Consider the following 18,603-nt stretch of genomic DNA (forward strand, 5'->3'; position numbering starts at 1 on the left):
TAATTTCTCACTGCCAGTTTTCTACACAACTTACACTTTTTGTCAGTCAAACTGCACCAAATTGCTCCAACAATTAATCTTAAAGCGCAGGAGTAGGGGGACTTTTAAATGGACCCCTTCTTGGGATTTTGTGTTTAAAAACAGAAAAGTTCCCATGGGTGAAGGGGTAAGTTAGCTTGTCCAGGCTCTGCCTCTGCTTCACTCTTGGCTCCCGCTCCCCCCACCCACCCAAAAAGAATGAATTACATTTCTCTTCTTGTCCTTTAAATGAATAGCATAGTTTGGGTGAAATTATCGGGCAATTGCATGCCTTTTATGCAGATAATGCTATTTGATGAAAGCGGTGTTTTGATCTGCTAAGGATAATACAGATCCAGGGTTGGATTCATTGGTAAGAGTAAAGCTGTCTTCTGTGATAACTTCATCTCAGCATGAGGTCAGACGGGGGAAAACTGGGATGGGGGATTAAAAAATGACACAGTCGGAGCAGAATTCAGTTCCCTGCTGTGCCCCTCGCTGCACACTATAGCTTATGTTTCTGATCTGTTATGGTATTGTCTGCCTTTCTCTCTCCGAGCAGAAAGAGATTGCTTAAAACTTTTCTTTTTCAGCTACAGGGATTAGTTCTGTGCAGCTTTTTTAATTAAAGAAACTGTATCTTTTTCAAGGCAATTTAAAGCAGTTAGGGAAGGACCATCAACATCTATAACTTGGTACTCTTATCTGTAACAAAGTGGAAGCTGTAAATTTGATATTCAGAAGGAGGCAAGGGGAAGCCTTAGAGTTCTGTTGTGTTTTTAACCTTCCGCAATGGCTCAGATCCCTAAAGGAAGACTAGTAAATAAATTATTTTGTAAAAGTCCTGAATCTGTTTCCGTAAGAAGTAACTTCCAGCCGCTTTGCTTTTTAGCTTAGCTGAGCTTGCTTAATTAAATCTCCCCGATGAGAGCGAAGTGCACTTGAAAAGAGGTAAGAGGAAATAGATTTGCCTCTATATCCTTTTCTTTACCCAGAGATCATTTTTAAACATTTCCATTCGACTGCAAGTGATAACAGTAGAAAATGTCTGCTTAATATGGGTAATTTGCATTTAAACAGTGCAAAGTACAACATTATGGCACTTTATCACCACGAACCTTTGCATTTGTGATAAGCGGTCATCATCTTTATTAATCTGAGGGGAGCATGGATTGAATCTCTCTTCAAGTGATGATGAATTTGTCAAGACATATACATTTGAGTAGAATTTATAGCTCAATTTAACCCAGGGTAATGTTGAAAAATCCTCAAATGTTTCAAATAAGGCCTGTATGGTTATCAGTTTACAAAGCACACAGGATCTCTGCTTCAGTTGCAACATATACATCTCCAACTAAATTCCATGCCAGATCAATTAGAAACACTCCCCCTGAGAAGACAGGAACAAACAGAGATTGTTTCCCCAATACCAGCTGAACCCTTGTCTTGAAGAAATGAGAAGCAGTCATCTCAGGCTCCTCACTTCTTACCAGTAAAAATTCAAAGGAAATTCAGAAGACAATAAAGGTTTCATACATCGCGCCACGTTTGATAGAAAATTCTTAAGAGCATCTGCATATAATAGGTTCTTACTACGTTGTTCCCCACATTTCAATATTGCATCTTACTGAAAAAGAGGAAAATCAAATTGGCCTCTGCCTTTTCCTATTATTTTTGTCTTTACTACTACTAATGTTTCTGAGCTAAGTCCATTAAGTCCAGAGCTAAAATCATGTGGCTTGCTCTCATGATTCAAATGGTTAAACTATGTGCCATTACAAAACAGATGGGCAGGAAAATAGACAAGCATACTTAATAAATATATTTTCAAAGTCAATTTTTTATTGGACATATTTTTTTAAAGAAAGTCAGGATGACTGAACACAAGGAAAATATTTTATCCATGCGCTCACTCATTCATTCAACAACCATTTCTTGAGCATCTTCCACATGACAGTGCTTTGTGCTGGACCCTGTGGGTTTAAAGAGGAATAAAGCCCATGATTGATGCTCCAGGAGCTCTCCACTACTGGGAAAGGCCCTTAGCAAAGGACAGGGCCATCGCTTATTACACACAGAAAATACCAAGGAAGATCATTAACCGGTGCTTTCAACTTTCATAAGTAGAAAGCGGGCTGAAAGTGCAGGACATTTCAGAGTAGAAAGTCGGCAAAGGGAGGAGAGGGGAGGATACTACTGGAAAATGAGGAGATTTCCAGTGAATCTTATACTGAGTTATAACCATGTGATTCCTAATTTTTTGGTAACCTATGAAAAAGTGAAAGTGAAAGTCGCTCAGTCGTGTCTGACTCTTTGCAACCCCATGGAACTCTCCAAGCCAGAATCCTGGAATGGGTGGCCTATTTCTTCTCCAGGGGATCTTCCCAACTCAGGAATCAAACCAGGGTCTCCTACCTTGCAGGTAGATTCTTGACCAGCTGAGCTACCAGGGAAGCCCTTTTTAACCTATGCTTACAAGTTAACTCACAGACTGGATTCTAAAATAGCTAACGAACATTGTATCATGAACAAAATTATCCTGTGTCACTAATTTGTGATAAATCTTGCTAGAGCCTACCTTAAATACCCTATATACTTATACCTAGAATACACTATATACTATATGTATACCTTAAATACAGTACATATACAACTTAATAAAAAGTTTATAGAAAACATGACAAATTTTACAAGGCACTCCAGGATAACTATTAATGATAAAGGACACATCTTTTAGTGTGGAATGATGGGCGTGCTCTGTCACTGAGTTGTGTCCGACTCTGCGACCCCATGAACTGTAGCCCACCAGGCTCCTCTGTCCATAGGATTCTCCAGGCAAGAATACTGGAGTGGGTTGCCATGCCCTCCTCCAGGGGATCTTCCTGACCAGGGATTGAACTGGGGTCTCCTGTGATGCAGGCAGAGTCTTTACCATCTGAGCTACCAGGGAAGCCTGTGGAATAATAATGTAGCAGGTTCTAAACCCATATATGGAGTTAACCCAAAATGTGAAAAGATGCCTCTGTGTTCCAAGTCCTTCATAGAACCAGGTCTTTTAGGTGGCTCAAGCAAAACCAAGTCAGCAGTTGGGTTACGTTCCACAGCTGTGTTCCCACCGAAGATCAGAGACACTTGCAGGCTTGGTTTATGCAAAGGAACAGAAAGTAATGTCCCAGAAAAACAGGGTCCCATTTAAAGTTCGGTTTGTCTGATCACCAGGTCACTCAGTGGCTCCAAAAGGCATGTGCCTTAAGAGAGCCCTATCTTGCTTAAATGAAAGGTAATGAGCATGTTTTCCACTACAAACAGTCATTTAATTTTACGACTTTGTCAGTGATCAAGTCAGAGTATTTGTGCTGTGGTTTCCCTCAACCCAACAATCAAGAGAAATAGGTCACTTATTTTTGCAAAGAGGGGGGAAACAGAACTCCTGATGAGAACATTAGCACTCCCTGACACTCTGTGTGTAAGTCCAGTCCTGGCGATGTAGATTGTTCCAGATTAATTACTTGCTACATGCAAAGTGATTTGCTTTCCTCACTGACTAGCAGCCCCAGCCTCTGTTTCAAGGGACTCATCACTTATTTGTTCTCAGTTGAGACCTGTGAAGTGTGTTAGTCACTCAGTTGTGTCCATCTCTTGGGACCCCATGGACTGCAGCCCACCAGGCTCCTCTGTCCATGAGATTCTCCAGGCAAGAATACGGGAGTGGGTTGTCATTTCCTCCTCCAAGGGATCTTCCCGACCCAGGGATGGAAGCTGGGTCTCCTGCATTGCAGGCAGATTCTCTACCGTCTGAGCCACCAGGGGAAGCCCCAGTTGAGACCTAACCTCCTTCCTATGCATTATTGGCTTTCCTGATCTTTTCAAAGGAGGAGCTGGGAGGTCAGGTGCCTTTCCTCCCCTTCTCATCATCCTTTGGAGTCTGATCAGCGAGAGAGAATGCAGCCCAGGCAACTCCCCAATCTGAGTGCCCTGAGCAGGCCTCTTCAGCCTCAGCCCCTTAGAGCAGGTGTAGTAAGTCCACAGAATACCTCCGAAGTCCAGTGGTGTTCACAAGCCTCGGTGGAGAGCCTCCTACCTGCCTGTCCAGAGCTCTCCTTCTGCATGCCTGAAAGCCCCCCTGTCAAAGGAGGAAGTGGCTGCGGGGGGACCGTCTGCTCCCCATGGGAGGGAGGCAGGAACAGCTGCCACCCAGGCCCTACACTCCAGGCTGGAGTTTTAGGACAGAAGGAGAAAACTGACAGCCCCCAAACAACAGCCTCCCTCCTGGGAAGGCTCTGTGAAGCTTATTATGATGGACAAGCATCACCTTCAGGTGGGAAGTGGTTGGAGGCTCAGAGCAGGTGCTGGCAGCCCTGCCTCAGCGGAGGGGCAAGACACGCCCCCCCCCACCCCCACCCCATCCCAGACCCCAGGGCACGGTCAGACCCTTCCTAATGGAAAAATGAGCTGGAGGGTCTGCCCACTGGCTTCCTCCCCCAGCTCTCTTCAGAAGCTTGCAAGGGCTGAAGGCCTACATTTCCAGGAGAGACAGTAGGGGCTACGAGGAGGGGAGCGTGGCAGCATTTTTTTTTTTTTTCCGGAGAGCTGCGTATCAGTGTGACAAGGGGGCTCCACGGGAGGCCGATGCCGCCAGCTCCCTCTTATTATCCCCCCGCAGGATCTGCTGCATTAAACTGGCAAAGTCACCAGCAGCAGCCCGCCACAGTTTGCAGTGAGCGGCCAGAGGTTTGCAAAACAGACAGCGCCGTCTTGCATTTCTCCTTGCTCGCTAGAGTTTTTATTGCAGCCGAGGGCACCGCGTGAGCAGGGGCCCCCGTCCTGGCCCTCCCCCGACAACCGCTCAGCGAGGCAAAACGCCTGATGGTCACATAGCAAGCTGCCTGCTTTCCAGGGATTCATTTGGAGGAGAAAGTGTGCGCTGGAGTTTGGCACCGCACAACACCAGCTTTTCCTAAGGGCCTCAAACGATGGAAATTCTTTGTTAGGGAGGGAAAAATAAAGGAAGAAAAGGCGAAGCCCGAAACTTAACACGCTGGATTGCAGGCTGAGCTTCCTCAGGCTTGAATTCGTTGCTCAAGACACCTGCCTGCTTTGTCCACCAGCGACTCCTGGCAGAGAGTGCAAGGGGCCCGTATAATGAGTTCTAGAATCTTCTCTCTGCATCCAATTAGTGTGAATGTTCAGCATCACCTACAGAAAAACTTTGAATATCCTGTATCAGGGAGCTGGACTCCAGACAGGCTCCAAGATTTATTACCATTTCTAAATTTTATGAATTCTATTGTTTCTTACCCTTATTACCAGCATTAGCTCTAATGAGGGTTCTGGGCGGGGGGAGCTGAAAAGGAGAAACACTCACCCCAGCTTCCACCTGTTCTACCAGTAATGTAGCTCTTCTAACCCCTTTGGGATGGGTCCAAGTGTCTTTTCCATGTCTGTGTCTGTTCTGTGTGTGTGTGTATCCCCAGATAACAAGGCATGAAAGAACCAGGGCAGGGTGTTACCTGGATACCCTAGGAAAGTTTTGAACACTTAATATGTTTTCGTGGCAACTGGACTACGAACAGTGATTTATGAATCAACTTTCCAGTTTCCTTCTGATCTTGTCAAGGATGCAAATTTTGTGTTTGTGCGTTTGTCAGTCACATCTCCAGTGTACCTTCCTAACTGACAAGTTTTCTTAAGAAAACGAGAATGGCGAGAATGAAAGGAGGCTGGTAATCTGCTCCCACCACCTTGTTGTTGCTGTTTTGTTTTTTCCAATGTGAAATACACGTGGCAGGAAGGAGGCTGACCCACCCCCAGGGCGACTGTAGATTCTTCCCTCAAAGATGTGTTTGTGGTGCTTAGCATCACTGGTGCCCCAGGAGGCCGGGGAGCCAGTCTGGTTGCTCAAGTATGATTGCTACTTCTTAACGCAATGCGTGGCAGTACGCTTAGTCACTTAGCAACTTCGGGAACTCAGACTGGGGGACTCGATACACTAATTTAAGTTCACATATTCTTGTCATTTCGATCCCCAAACTTTGGCGAAACTCTATCCTAAAGGTTCAGGCTTTTCTAGGAGGCATTGTTCTTGTTTTCCGGGGGCTTAGTCTGTGTCTGATTCTGCACCTGCTTACAAACGCCAAGTATGTTTCCTCCGGCCCAAGTAGGGTTAGACGCAGGTCGGTGGAATCCTCTGTTCTGAAGTTGAACGCGGAGGTGGAAGGAGAAGGCTCCGGGGCCCCTCTGCCACGTTTCTAAGAACATGTCTGGGTGGCGCGGGACACTATTCCTCAGCAGCACCTCGCCCCCCACCCCCAATACGCTAGGGCGCCCCAAGAGGAGCCATGCGCGCTCCTGTCTTCCCGGAGCGAACACGTCCAGATTCGGCCTCCGCTGGTCCCGGCACCGAAAGGTGCCCGCCGGTTCGCGGGGCCGAAGAGCCTGCGGTCTGCTCTGCTAAGGTCTTGGGCTGGCTGTTCCAAAACTCCGGAGCAGACTGAACTTAAAGCTACCCCGGGAGGGAGCCCTGTCTTCCTGCTAGGGTGGGCTGGGGCGGAAAAGCCCGGAGTTTCCCGGGGAACTTGAGTGAGTAAAAAGTGACAGTGCCTAGTGCACAGCAGTAAACTTTTTTATTTCTTCCCAGAGCAAGCATCGTCTAGGCAGGGGTGGCCTTCGGTTGCTAATTGGAGGGGAGAACAGGGAGGGAGAGAGAGAGAGAAGAGAGAGAGAATGCGGAGTGTGCAGCCTCTGGGGGACTCCAGAATCCGTGCCCGGACCGGGGGGCGTTTGCTGCAGTCCTGGAGCTGAAACCCCAGGGTGGACACTTGTTCTCCGGCAGCGCCGCGTCGGGGCTGCTGATGAAGCCTGAGTGTTTAGAGACTCAGACTTTCCCTGTCGGAAGGTCATTTACACTTCTCAGCCTCGGACGAGAGGTCACTCTGGAAGGGAAGGCGGGGTCATTTTCAGAGGCTCTGTGAAGGACGGGCCGCCTACCGGGGGGTGGAAATCCTTAATTACACCCTTCTGCCTCGAAATCTATCTTTCCGGCAGTGTCTTGCACTCCCACCTCCTCGGGTGACTCAGCTGACCTGAAATGCCCACCCTACGGAAGATCAAGAAAAGTAGTTTTGGAAGAAGGTTAAAGGTTTGATTACACAGACAAGCGTTTACACTTAGGTCCAAAGCAATTACCGCCCCCTCCCCCAGCTCCTCCTCCGGGCCCCTCGGAGAGGAGAAGGACAGACACCCCCCCCCCCGCCTCGACGCGCGTACCCCAAGCAGTTTGCTGGCGCGTGTGAATTTCAGTGGGCGCTGTTTAACTTCGTTAGTGTTTGCAATCAGCGGCGGGCAGACCCCTCGTCGGAGCCGCAGAGCCGGCCAGAGCCATTCATCAGCGTGAAGTGTTATTCATGGATGACCCCTAAATCACGGCCGGAGTAGTAGATGCCCTGATTGGTCGCAGCATGGGAGCCTCGGTGCTTTCCCGAACCCGACGCGGCCGGGAGGAGGGCGGGAGGAAGGGAGGGGCGGCGAACGTGGTTCAGTCCGGCAAATCCCATTTGACAGAAAAAGGCAGTAAACGGGGAATCTCTCTTTCCGAATAAAGGAGAAGGAGAAGAAATAAAGTACCTGTCATCTTGACAAGTGGCGGCGCGGAGGAGTCCGGGATTATAAATGATCGCGGCCGGTCCAGCTCGCCCCGCGATTGGGCTCTCCCGCGAATCCGCACGGGGGAAGCGCATGGTAGGCTCCTCGGTTCGGCTCCTGCACTCTCTCTCGCGCGCGCACACACACACGCACACACACACACACACACACACGGACACGTGTACGCGCCTGGGGCCCGGGCACTCTCTGTCCGGCGCGTCTCCCACGTCACCCCGTTCAGGTCCCGGGTACCCCTCCCGGGCCCTGCGCCCGCCCGGCTCGCGGGCTCACCTCACGCGCTTCTCCGTTCTCCGGCTCCCCCGGGGGGCCGGGGACCGAAAAACTCCGGCCCGGGCCTCGCCGGCCGAGGAGGAGGAGGCTGGAGGGGGCCGGCGGGAAGGGAGAGAGGGAGAGCGCGGGGGAGAAAAAGAAAGTGAACTCATTGGCGCTCCGCGCGCGCTGCCCTCCCCTCGCCGCGTCTCTCGTCCGCCGCGGCCAGGCGGTGCGCAGGGAAGGAAGTTGTAACACTTGCCGAGACCCCCTCCCCGCACCCCCTCCCCCGCCCCGCTCTCCCGGCGGGGCCCCCTCCCCCGCGTCCGGCTCCTTTGAATTTGGCCAAGTGCGGGGTGTGTGTGTGTGTGTGTGTGAGTGAGTGTGTGTGTGTGTGTGTGTGTGTGCGCGCGCGCGCGCTGCTCGGGTGGACGCGGCGGCGGCGGCGGCGGCCGGGCAGCGAGCGGGCGGCGCGGCGAGCCGAGCGCGGTAAGTGCGGCGCCGCCGCCGGCGCGCCCTCGTTCCTTTCGGGGGTCCTAGTGCCCGGGCCGTGGCGCCCGAGCCGGAGGGAAGGCGGGCGGGAGGCCGGCCCGGCCGGCGGCGCGGTTCTCCGAGCCGCGCTGGGTGGCGCCGCCAAGTTGGCCAGCCCCGGGGGCCCCGGAGCATCTCGTCGGCGGGCAGGCTTTCCCCGGGGCTGGCCTCCCGGGTCCCGGCCTCCCCGTGCCCGCCCCTCCCCTCGCGCCTGACACCTCGGGCTGTCAGCTCAGGTGGGAACTTCGCGGGTTGCCTCTCGCCAGAGGATCTGGGCGCCGCTCCCCCCTAGATCGGGGAGCCCTGGGCTGCCTGATTCCCCGGGAAAGGCAGCCGGGCCGGGGCGCTCCGTGGGGGCAGGGAGCCCAGCCCGCCCGGCTCTGGTCGGGGCGATCCCCAGTTTCGTAGTGCGGCCCCAGGTCCTCTGTGTGAGTAGGAAGGAATCTCGCAAGATCCTGTGGGGCTTCCAGCGAGTGGGGAGCCTGGGATGTCACCTCTCTTCCGGGGAAGTGGAAAATTGGCTTCTCCAAATCTCGGGGAGCCAAGTTGGGAAGGACTGGAGGCAGAAAGCGGCTGGGATCGTGTAGGGAATGGTGGATCTAGACTGCAACTTGAGCTGTTTGAAACTCCGGGTGAGGCTGCAGGCAAACAAGCAAATATCCCGAACCGGGCATAACGAGCACAGATTCCTGAGTCTGCAAGTTGGTATCATGTTTTACAACAGAGTGAAATATTTTTACAACAGCTTCAACTATCTTAGATGGAGGTGGGTTCGTCTTCGTCCGATCTCTGCTGAACACCTTATGCAGTTTGAATTCCGTGACTGCCTCACCTTTAAGGTGGTTGCAGTGGTAACCTGCTACTAATTCTTATTGCAGAGGAAGGGTAAGGAGTAATTTTACCGTTATCCAGCAAATACTTTTTTGTTTACTGAAGTCATTGTAATTTAAAGCTAGAGGAAAGTTTCCGGGGGACTTTGGGGTAAGTGCAGTGGAAGTGAAGAGGGAGCGCTGTCCAAACACTTTTACAGGGCCCCAGACAGCCGAGATACCGAGGACAGGACTGTCTCTTCATAATACTCTATTTCTTATCTTCTGACAATGTATTTGTCAAACATTTGCAGGCTCTGGCAGAATCCACTGGGTGGTCTTTTCACTGAAATAGAAATATGTTCAGGAATTACCTTTCCCTTCTGTTGTCATAAGGAAAAAAAAAAAGACAGGACTGGCATCTTTGGAGAGCTTGGAGGAGTATCCCAAAAGATGGTATTGCAACCGAGCAGAACTTGGTGATTTTATTTCTTTTGGGAGTTTGTTTAAAATACCCAGCACACACACACCCCACCGGCCAGTTGCCTACCTGGAGAAGTACTTGTAGTCTTTTTAGTGTATTAGGAACAGAGTTTAGAATTAAGACTGTGTGATTAAAATTCATGATAGATTTTCATATTTCAGTTGAAACAAAAGATTTCACAAATATGCCAACAGCCTTGCTTTGTGCGTTCCTTAATACATTCTTAATCATCTAAAACTTTTAGCTTGTATTTCTTAGTATATGAAATTCTTGGAAGAGCCTTGAAACTTTTGATTTGTGATTCTAAATGCAGAGCAAATATTTAATTCTTGCTCTAAGAGTGAGGGGTTAGTTCAGTAATAAGACTTGCTAATCCCACTTTAAAATGTCACCGCATTCACAAATTATTCCTAAATTCTTTAAGGGGGGGTGGGGTTATAATGAGTTAGTTATTCTATTGTGTGTTTCAGGATTACTTGTATCTCTCTTTGCTGTTGCATTTTTCTGAACAATCTTTTCTCTTTCCTTACATGAATTTTAGTGTTCCTCTTACTCCAAGGTACTATTTTTTGTTTTTTTAATTTTTAAACAACGTATTATGAGGGAAAGTAGTTTCTTTGAGTAAGACAAATTTATTATACACATACTACACAATTTTCATGAAAAATGAACTTATATACTAATATCTATAGTAGTGCTCATATATTTGGAAAATCTGTTAGCATCCTGTGCTAAGACATCCGTGTTAGCAGCCCATAGAAAGTGAACATCGACCCTGATGAGGACTGCTTGGGTATCTGAGATAACCCAGACGAATTTATAGTAGAATTCTGACTACTTATTTTTTGAAACTGAATCATTTTGCATGGCTGTGTTTATTTTCTAGAAAGACATGTTTTAGGTAAATTATAGAGGCTTTTCATACTATGATCTTGGAGGCGTGTCATGAGTCTGTTGGGTTAGAAAAGAGAACCTGCTTTATTAGGCTGAAGACAAAGAAAGATAAGGATGCTTACCTCTGAATAGATGAAAGCACTTAAATAGAGTGAAAAGTTGTAAATTTATTTGGAAAGAGAACCTAGCTAAACAATAATAATCCAGTTAGCAAGTTCAAGCTGGTCCTTCTTATCTTTGCTTCTGGGAGCCAAGAATAATTATTCTCTTTGTAAAAGAGTCGAGCAAATAAGAATCCAGACGAAAGTGTGTTCCTATCATTGTGAGTTGAATGAGCTACCAGAAATACCTGATCAACTTTCAGCTGCCAAATTATATTTTTGCAGTAGCTGTGAAAGTATGCTTGTAAATGCTGAAGTTTATCCTTTTAATGACAGTACTGGCAAATAAGTCCTGAGGATGATCAAAGTCTGATAGAAAACCACTAGAAAGACAACTTTATTAGTTTACTAATATTGGTTGTATAAATATATTTACCTCCTTTCTGTTAAGCTTTATTTTTCACTTAAAAAGACCTGGTCTCTGGGTGGCTGAGGAATGTCATCCAGGTATTGCACTTATGTGAAGCAGTGTCTTCAGCAGCATTAATGAATAATCTGCCCTTTTATTGAAGATGTGCTGTAGAAATCTATTAAGCATGTTCAGTTATGCATTACTTATCTACCAGTGTTTTGATAGTCAAATGTCTATTTTGACTCTTAGGACAACACACGTAGATGGAGAATAGCCGGAAAGAATACAGTAATTTGCTATCAAACTTTTACTCTGATCTGCAACCAATTATACATTCCTTTGAATTTTCCATTTAAGTTATATTTGTTTTATAAAGTGGGATGAGAGTGGAGAAGCATTTAACATGCATTCAGAATAAAGAAGTGCACTGCAAAGCTAGTATAATAATACCATACTACTGAAAAGTTTCAGCAACTGAGTCTTAGAAATTATCTCATGGAAGCTTCTTTGAGGACACATTCAGAACCTGATTTTGGTGATACCAGCTATTTTAAGAGTCCTGATGGAACTTTTGTGAGTAACAAAAGAAAAAAAAAATTCTTACTTTCAAAACTGATTAATTGTTGTGTTTTATAAAAACTGATTTATTTCATACTTTTTTATACCAAGCATTACCATTATGAAGCTCTCCTTCTAATTGAGATTAATGTTTCTGAGCAAAGAAGTGGTTTGGAGGGCTGCATTCATTTTGAGTGCTATTGTAATCAATTTTAGATACAGCATTCCACAGTGGATCAGTTTGCATCCAGACCTGCCTTATTATATAGAATTAACTTGTTGGTGATTGATAGTATTACTTCTATATCCTGAGAAGTCATTTGTTTCCAAACAAGTGTGATGGCTTGTACAAGTCTCAAAATACTGCTTTTCATAATTAAAACATCCTTTGAGGGACCTAATTTGAACTTTCTCTAAGAACTAGATAAAGCATGAAGACGCAATTCATTAATATGTTTTCAAATAAAATAGCCTCTCCCCAATACAGTAGGCCTCAAGGTGTGTTTTCTTGCTCATCAAAAGGTTTTATCACTTTTGGGGTGTAAGTGGCAAACATACATTTAGGTTATTTCCTTTTTTGTTTATTATCAACATTCTAGTTGAGTTTTTGAAGGATTTCTTAGAATTATAGATCTACATCTCATGCATGTATTATAACTTATTTCACAAGGCGGTAGGTATAATCCTGACAATGAAAGGTAATGCATGTGGAGGTAATTCTTTATCCTCTTTGGAAACCTGGAAAAATGGTGAATGGTATTGTCCCTACTGTGATATTTGCATCTGTCTCTTAGCTGTGTCTAGCCAGTCTCAGCTTTATCAGCTTTTCATTCTTTTCTGAAAGACCACATTAAGATTTTCCTGGGCTTTGGTCCATATTGCATTGCTTAGTGTGCTACATGCTTGTAGTCTCAGTAAAATAAAATATTAAAAGCATAGACTATAAGATTAACACCGATAGGTATTCTAATATAGCCAGAGTGTGCAGGATTTTTAAATAAAGGTGGAACTGCTTTATAGGTTCATATGAAGTTCCATAGTGGCATTGTCCTTGGTTTTCAGGGAAAAAAGACTTTGTAGGAAATGTGTTTGTTGTGTTTTCATTTTCTTCTCTGTATTAATGGATTCTTTACATTGCATCAGTGTTTTTCCAGTTATGAACATTCATTAAAAACAATTTTAACACTAAACTAATGCCCTTAAATAGCCATTTTCAAAGCATTCTTCTAGCCAGTCATTAGAACATAGACTATCAAAATACAGAAACATGCTGTAAGATGTATAGATGTTTCATATAGCAAAACCACAATAGGATTCATTCACTGAAAGAATTTTGTTGAAGTTCTTTTGCTAGTTTTGATTCAATAACTGATGACTGGCTAGCTAGAACAAGCTACATAGTAGTCTCATAAAAGATAGCATCCATTCAAACCTGTTTGTTTCTACTTTAAATAAATCTCTATACAAATAATGTCAGTATCATAGAATGTACTCATAAACCATGTGAGTAAAGAACTGAAACCGTATCGGATATCAGATGATGATAATGATGATGTTGACGAAGAGACTTTTACTGCCCTGTTGATACTTTTGCAGTCTTGGAAGGGCTACTTCTGACTTTTCAAACAAATCTGTGATAGGTGGCAGTCTTAACTGAGTTCCATGACTTCGGTGAAATAATAGATGGTTCTAATGCAATAAAGAGCATGTGTAGGATGAAATGTATCCTTCTATCAAACTATACTATAGTTGTGTTCTTTATTGTAGATTAGGAGTTGATAACCACTTGTGGGGATGTGGCCGTTTAAAAGTCCTTTTCTGTGTTTGTAGTCCTCTGGCTTACCCTAGGGCATGCAAAACAGCAAGCATCCTTTGTGAAAATGAGGTGTTTTGAGAAAAATAGGTGCATATATTCCCACTTGGATATATATACATGTTCAATTATAGAAAAGTTAGTGTGAGATGCTGTTTACTGACAAAGTATCTTCAAGTATGGTATAATACTTTTTACTTCTATTAGAGACACTGGAGAGAAGGGGGGAAGATGTGATTTGGGTTTCCAGGGGAGAGAATCATATTACTTAATAGTAATCATATTATCACATTGTTTCATAGTAATAATTTTATAATTATTATGGGTCTACTGGATCTCTGCCTCAAAACCAAAAGAATATGCAGAAAGAGACCAGAGGAAAAAAGAGAGGGGAGTTGAGGGGGGAGGGCGGGAGAAAGGGAGAGGGGAGGAGAGGAAGAGGAGGCAATATGATTATGAAAATCTGTTACAAAAAGTGATGGTCTTTTGAGCACTGTCTGTGTTTAGCAGCATATTTGACAGGAAAAGCAGTCTATAAAGGGCATATTTGGTTATTTAAGTTAATTGGGTAAGTACAAGAGAAAATTAACTTCTAGTTGGTTTTTTTTTTCACTTTTTAAGTATGTGCATTTTAAGTCCCTGCATGGGAATTTGAACTTCACTGTCTTTTTTAAAAAAATCATTCAAGAAATTCTAAATATTGTATATGGTTCTTCATATTGTTGAGGAAAAGAAGCGTATTAACAGCTCTGTTTTATAAGGATACTTTCTTTGTATATGGGACTTATCAGTAACTTATAATTTAATAATTATAAATTTTATGTAGAGATGTATAAGAAACATTCCAATTATTTTAAAGGCTCATTTAGGAGGTAACTAATGAGATCACTTATCTTTGAAGATCAGGCTTGTAACCAATACATTTCCATCATACTGCCATTTCTTCGGTGATCAGTTACACTTGCCAGAATTGTTGTGATAATTCCTCTTGAGATGGCCATAATTTAGACAGAAATAACAGCGTGGTGACGACTGTCTGCCTTCAGTCCGATTCTAAGCACTTCTGAATAGTGGGGTGATGTGAATTTGTGGTCCCTGCTTCGCCCAGGAAAAAAAGAGAAAAGCTATTCTCTTATTAGAATGGATGATTTCACCTCAAGTTAAGCTTGACGAATCTTTTATGATTAGAACTGTGGACCCCTATCAGTGCGAGGGGGGTGCAGTATCTTGATAACAGGGGCGTTTCTAAAGAAGAGGTCCTTCTTTCTTCAAGAGCGTGTTAGCACCTGCGCTGTGCTCAGCATTTGGCTTCTCTGCTGGAGAGGTATCTTAGGACAGCTCATGGACTTGGGTCACACACTGGAAGGTATGTTCTACAGACAGTCATAGGACAGGATTGAAATGACTTTCATTTAAGTTTTAATTTTTCATGCAACATGAAATTCATGAAGTATTTTAATGTACTGGCAGGAAGCACATGTAGATACGTTCATGTTGGGATGTGTTTATTTCGGTAATTATCATAGTGAACCTATTGAAAACTATACTTATGGTTTATTCTCATCTGCCAAATGCCCTTTTGAAGTATAACATCTGTGCTAATACTTGTATCAGAGAATTTGGAATTTGTCAACATGGAAGTGGGAAAAATTGGCGAGGAACTGGTACTTTTAAATAGCTCAAAAAAAAAAAAAGGCTGGCACAGGGCTTGTCATTTAAAAGAATTATGAAAACCAGGAGAAGACAGATGTAAATTTTATTTCTTCAGAATTTATAATAACTTCCAGCTAAATAAAGCTGACAGTCCTATAGTTCTAGAAGAACAAACGTGACTCTTTTTTCCCTCCGAAGAACAAAAAAAAGTATCTTGAACAGCATTATTACATTTTTATAAGCAAAAAATGAAATGAATGTTTGAAAATGTAAACTCTTTCCTCTTGCATTTTGTACAATAACCAGAATAATAAAGGTAGGAAAAAAACTGCAAATAGTAACTAATCTAGTAATTCAAATAAATGGAGAAAAGTGACTCATTCTAATATCATAAAGGAATAAAAGCTATAGTGTAACCAACCATATTTTGTCTCTTGATTGGCACAAATTTAAGGCATTCTTCTTACAGGGATGTTGCTAAATTTTACAATAGCATCAGTAGTAGTTGGAGAAAAATTTGATATAACTAAAAGGTTAACCCTTATCATCTTCACTAATACTTTAAGAAATATCCCTAAAGAATTACAATGCTTTTGAAAATAACTATACCTTCTAGTAAAAATAGAATATGTTAGTTACCTTACAAATCTGTTGATGACTTTGGGTTTAGCAAGGGGTGAAGCTGAAGTGAACTTCTTGCCTGATATTATTATTCAAATTAGAATAGACATTTTCCATCTGTAATATATTTCTATGTTTATATTTTCTACTTTGAGTTCATTTTCAACGTGTCTTTCTCCCGTGAAGCTGCTAGTATATTTCACATTTAAATTTTCATTTAAACAAAAATGAAAGTTCTGACACATAGGTAAGATATACCTGTCAGTTGTTGTTTAATCACTAAGTCATGAACCTGTCTGACCAGAATTCAGTCCTCACTTGGAGTAACTTTTATATTTCCACTTAACTTTTTCTAGCCAAATATGCATAGAATAGCCTGTTCTATATTTCCTGTGATTAAACAATAAAATAGAGCAAACTTCTTATTTAGTGATTGCTTTTGCCTCATAATGTTCAGTCTCTGAATGAGAAGATTCTGGCATCACAAAAATTTTGTCAACAGTGTTGGCTTGTTGATTTGCCAACAAAATCCTTTTTCTTTGTAACCAATTTTAAAAACTACATGTATGGCAGGAACTTTAAATCAATACTTTGCTAAAGATTAAAATACTTTAATATTTACTGTCCTGTATTTTGATGGTGATTTAATTTTTTATATTATTCTAATTTGTATAATATTAGGTGATGAAGTGTATGTATAGTGTTATTACTTTCAAGGGAAATATTGCAAACAATGAAATTTTACAATTAGATTTATTTTAAAAGTTATTTATGTAAAGATTTGAAGTATAATAAATTGCAGTTTAAAATACAGCCTCAAACAGAAAAGTCCTCATTTTATACTTTTTCAAATTCAGATATTGTTTTACTAATGTATGTGTGTGTGTAAATGAACCTTAAATTTAAACTAAACTTATGGCTTTTATCTTTTATATGTTTCCACTAATCAGAACCTCAGATTTGTGTTTATATGGGTATTATGCTCTGTAGTCTATAATTAAGAAATTTTAAAATATTAGGAATCAAAACCTTCACTAGCTCCAGACTAAGTTTTTAAAGAAACCTAAAATGAATTAAGATGACTAGACAAATCTGGTGTTCACGAAATCATTAAAATACTTTGAGTTAGCAAATACTTCATTTTACATAATCTAGACACTTGAAGACTATTTGTTAATACGTATATGTGCAATGTCCACACAGATAATGAAAAAAGTTACTTATTACAAAAATGAAAGATGATTGATGTATTTGTACTATTGTCCTTCAGTTGCTCAGCATGAATTTGTGAAATAAATGGTACATTTTAAGATACATCATTTACTGATACTCTGGTTTCAAGTTGTAAGATTCATATAATCTTGCATTTCATTTAAGTGTGATGTCAGCAAGTTGGATCAACCTTGAATCAGTATAGCCAGTACAGAAGTCTAATCTCTTTTTCTTTAAGTTTTGCATAAAATCTGCACCTTCCAACAAAATAGTTCTGTTCCACCATGCCAGTGTTTGATATCTTTGATGAACGAAAGAAAGAGATAAAGGGGAGGACAAGTACTTGTTTTGTAAGGGGCCATCAATTAATTCTCCTCACATCCTCTGATGAAAATAGCTTTTAAAAACTGCATTGTGTTTCAGATAGGAACTGTCACAGATCAAGGTTGGTGAATTTCCTATTTAGCTATTAGCAAAGGATAATGTGAGTTACTTAAACACAGATCATTAATGTATCACATCTTAAATATATTTATCACATTTAAGGTATATGAATTAGTTGCATAATTACCACTTGAGCTTTGCAAAGTCTATAACTCACTTTGGAAATTTTAAATGTTGACAAAAAGCAAAATATTAGCTCTTAGTCTTGGAGATTGTTACTTGTACCTTTGGGGGACTGTTTTATTGTTTATTGTTTTGTTTTTCTTTTTTTAAAAAACAGTCATGTCATTCCTTCTAGGGTATTTCTTATTTAATTTTAATAGTGACACGTAAGCATGTTTTATTTAGAAATAGATATAAATTATTTGTACATGTTAGGCTTTAAAGTATCTCAATGTGTTCTGGGTGAAGTTTTGGTTCTTTTAGGATTAAGGTTCATTGGTATAAATGGCTAATTTTGGTTGAGGAGTGTTACATAGTTTTTAAGTCCTCGTTATTACTTTTAAAAGAATATCCCATCAGGAAGAGGAAGCTTTGTGGATAAGCTGCCACTCTTTGATGAAGGATTATACATTCTCCCCTAATTCTGTGCTCCCATAGTCTATTACACAGTGGTTTTATCAAGTAGCACTAGACTAGCCTGGCCAGCATTTCATTTCCTTTAAAAAGTTAATTGGTTCCTTTCCTAAATCTAATATTTATGTAGAACTGTAGTCTAAACATGTGTTTTAGGCATTGACAGATTCAACTCCTAAAATCCAAAGGTTCATAATTTGATGCAAGATAATGAAGCCCGAGAAGTTTGGGAAGATACTTTGCCCTTCTACCAGATGACCAGTGAACTGATTACTGCCTGGTTCTCAGTCCTTTAAGTGGTTTGCCTACTCAGTGAAGTTTTCTGGGTCCGTGACCAGATTGAAGTTCTTGTAAGCTTTCTTCTTGTAAGTAATAATGAGGGCAACTTGAGAAAGAAGTAAAAGCATATAAAAATGAAGCTGTCACATATTACAAAGGTTATAGTTAATTTTCTCTGTTTATGTAAAAAGTGAGCATGTTTTGGTCAGAGATTTTTTTTAAAGAAAGAATTATCCTCTTATTTTATTATATTCCCATTTAGAATGAACAATTCTAAAGAAAATTGT

At 42.4% G+C, this 18,603-nt stretch overlaps 1 protein-coding gene across 7 annotated transcripts in view; it reads left to right on the forward strand.

Annotated features, from left to right (window-relative positions):
* Nucleotides 1–18,603, forward strand: part of TENM3 (teneurin transmembrane protein 3) — a 1,022,495-nt gene that overhangs the window by 390,608 nt on the left and 613,284 nt on the right. The window contains exon 1 of one of the 7 annotated variants that reach the window (XM_059882201.1): nt 7,667–7,755. The exons of 5 other annotated variants lie outside the window; for them this stretch is intronic. The gene's annotated coding sequence lies outside the window, so the exon portion shown is untranslated. Of the gene's footprint in view, nt 1–7,666; nt 7,756–8,359; nt 8,419–18,603 lie in introns of those variants that run through there. One more of the 7 variants, XM_059882200.1, reaches the window with a different exon arrangement.

This window comes from Bos taurus, chromosome 27 (assembly GCF_002263795.3).
Source record: "Bos taurus isolate L1 Dominette 01449 registration number 42190680 breed Hereford chromosome 27, ARS-UCD2.0, whole genome shotgun sequence".
Taxonomy (NCBI): Eukaryota; Metazoa; Chordata; class Mammalia; order Artiodactyla; family Bovidae; genus Bos; species Bos taurus.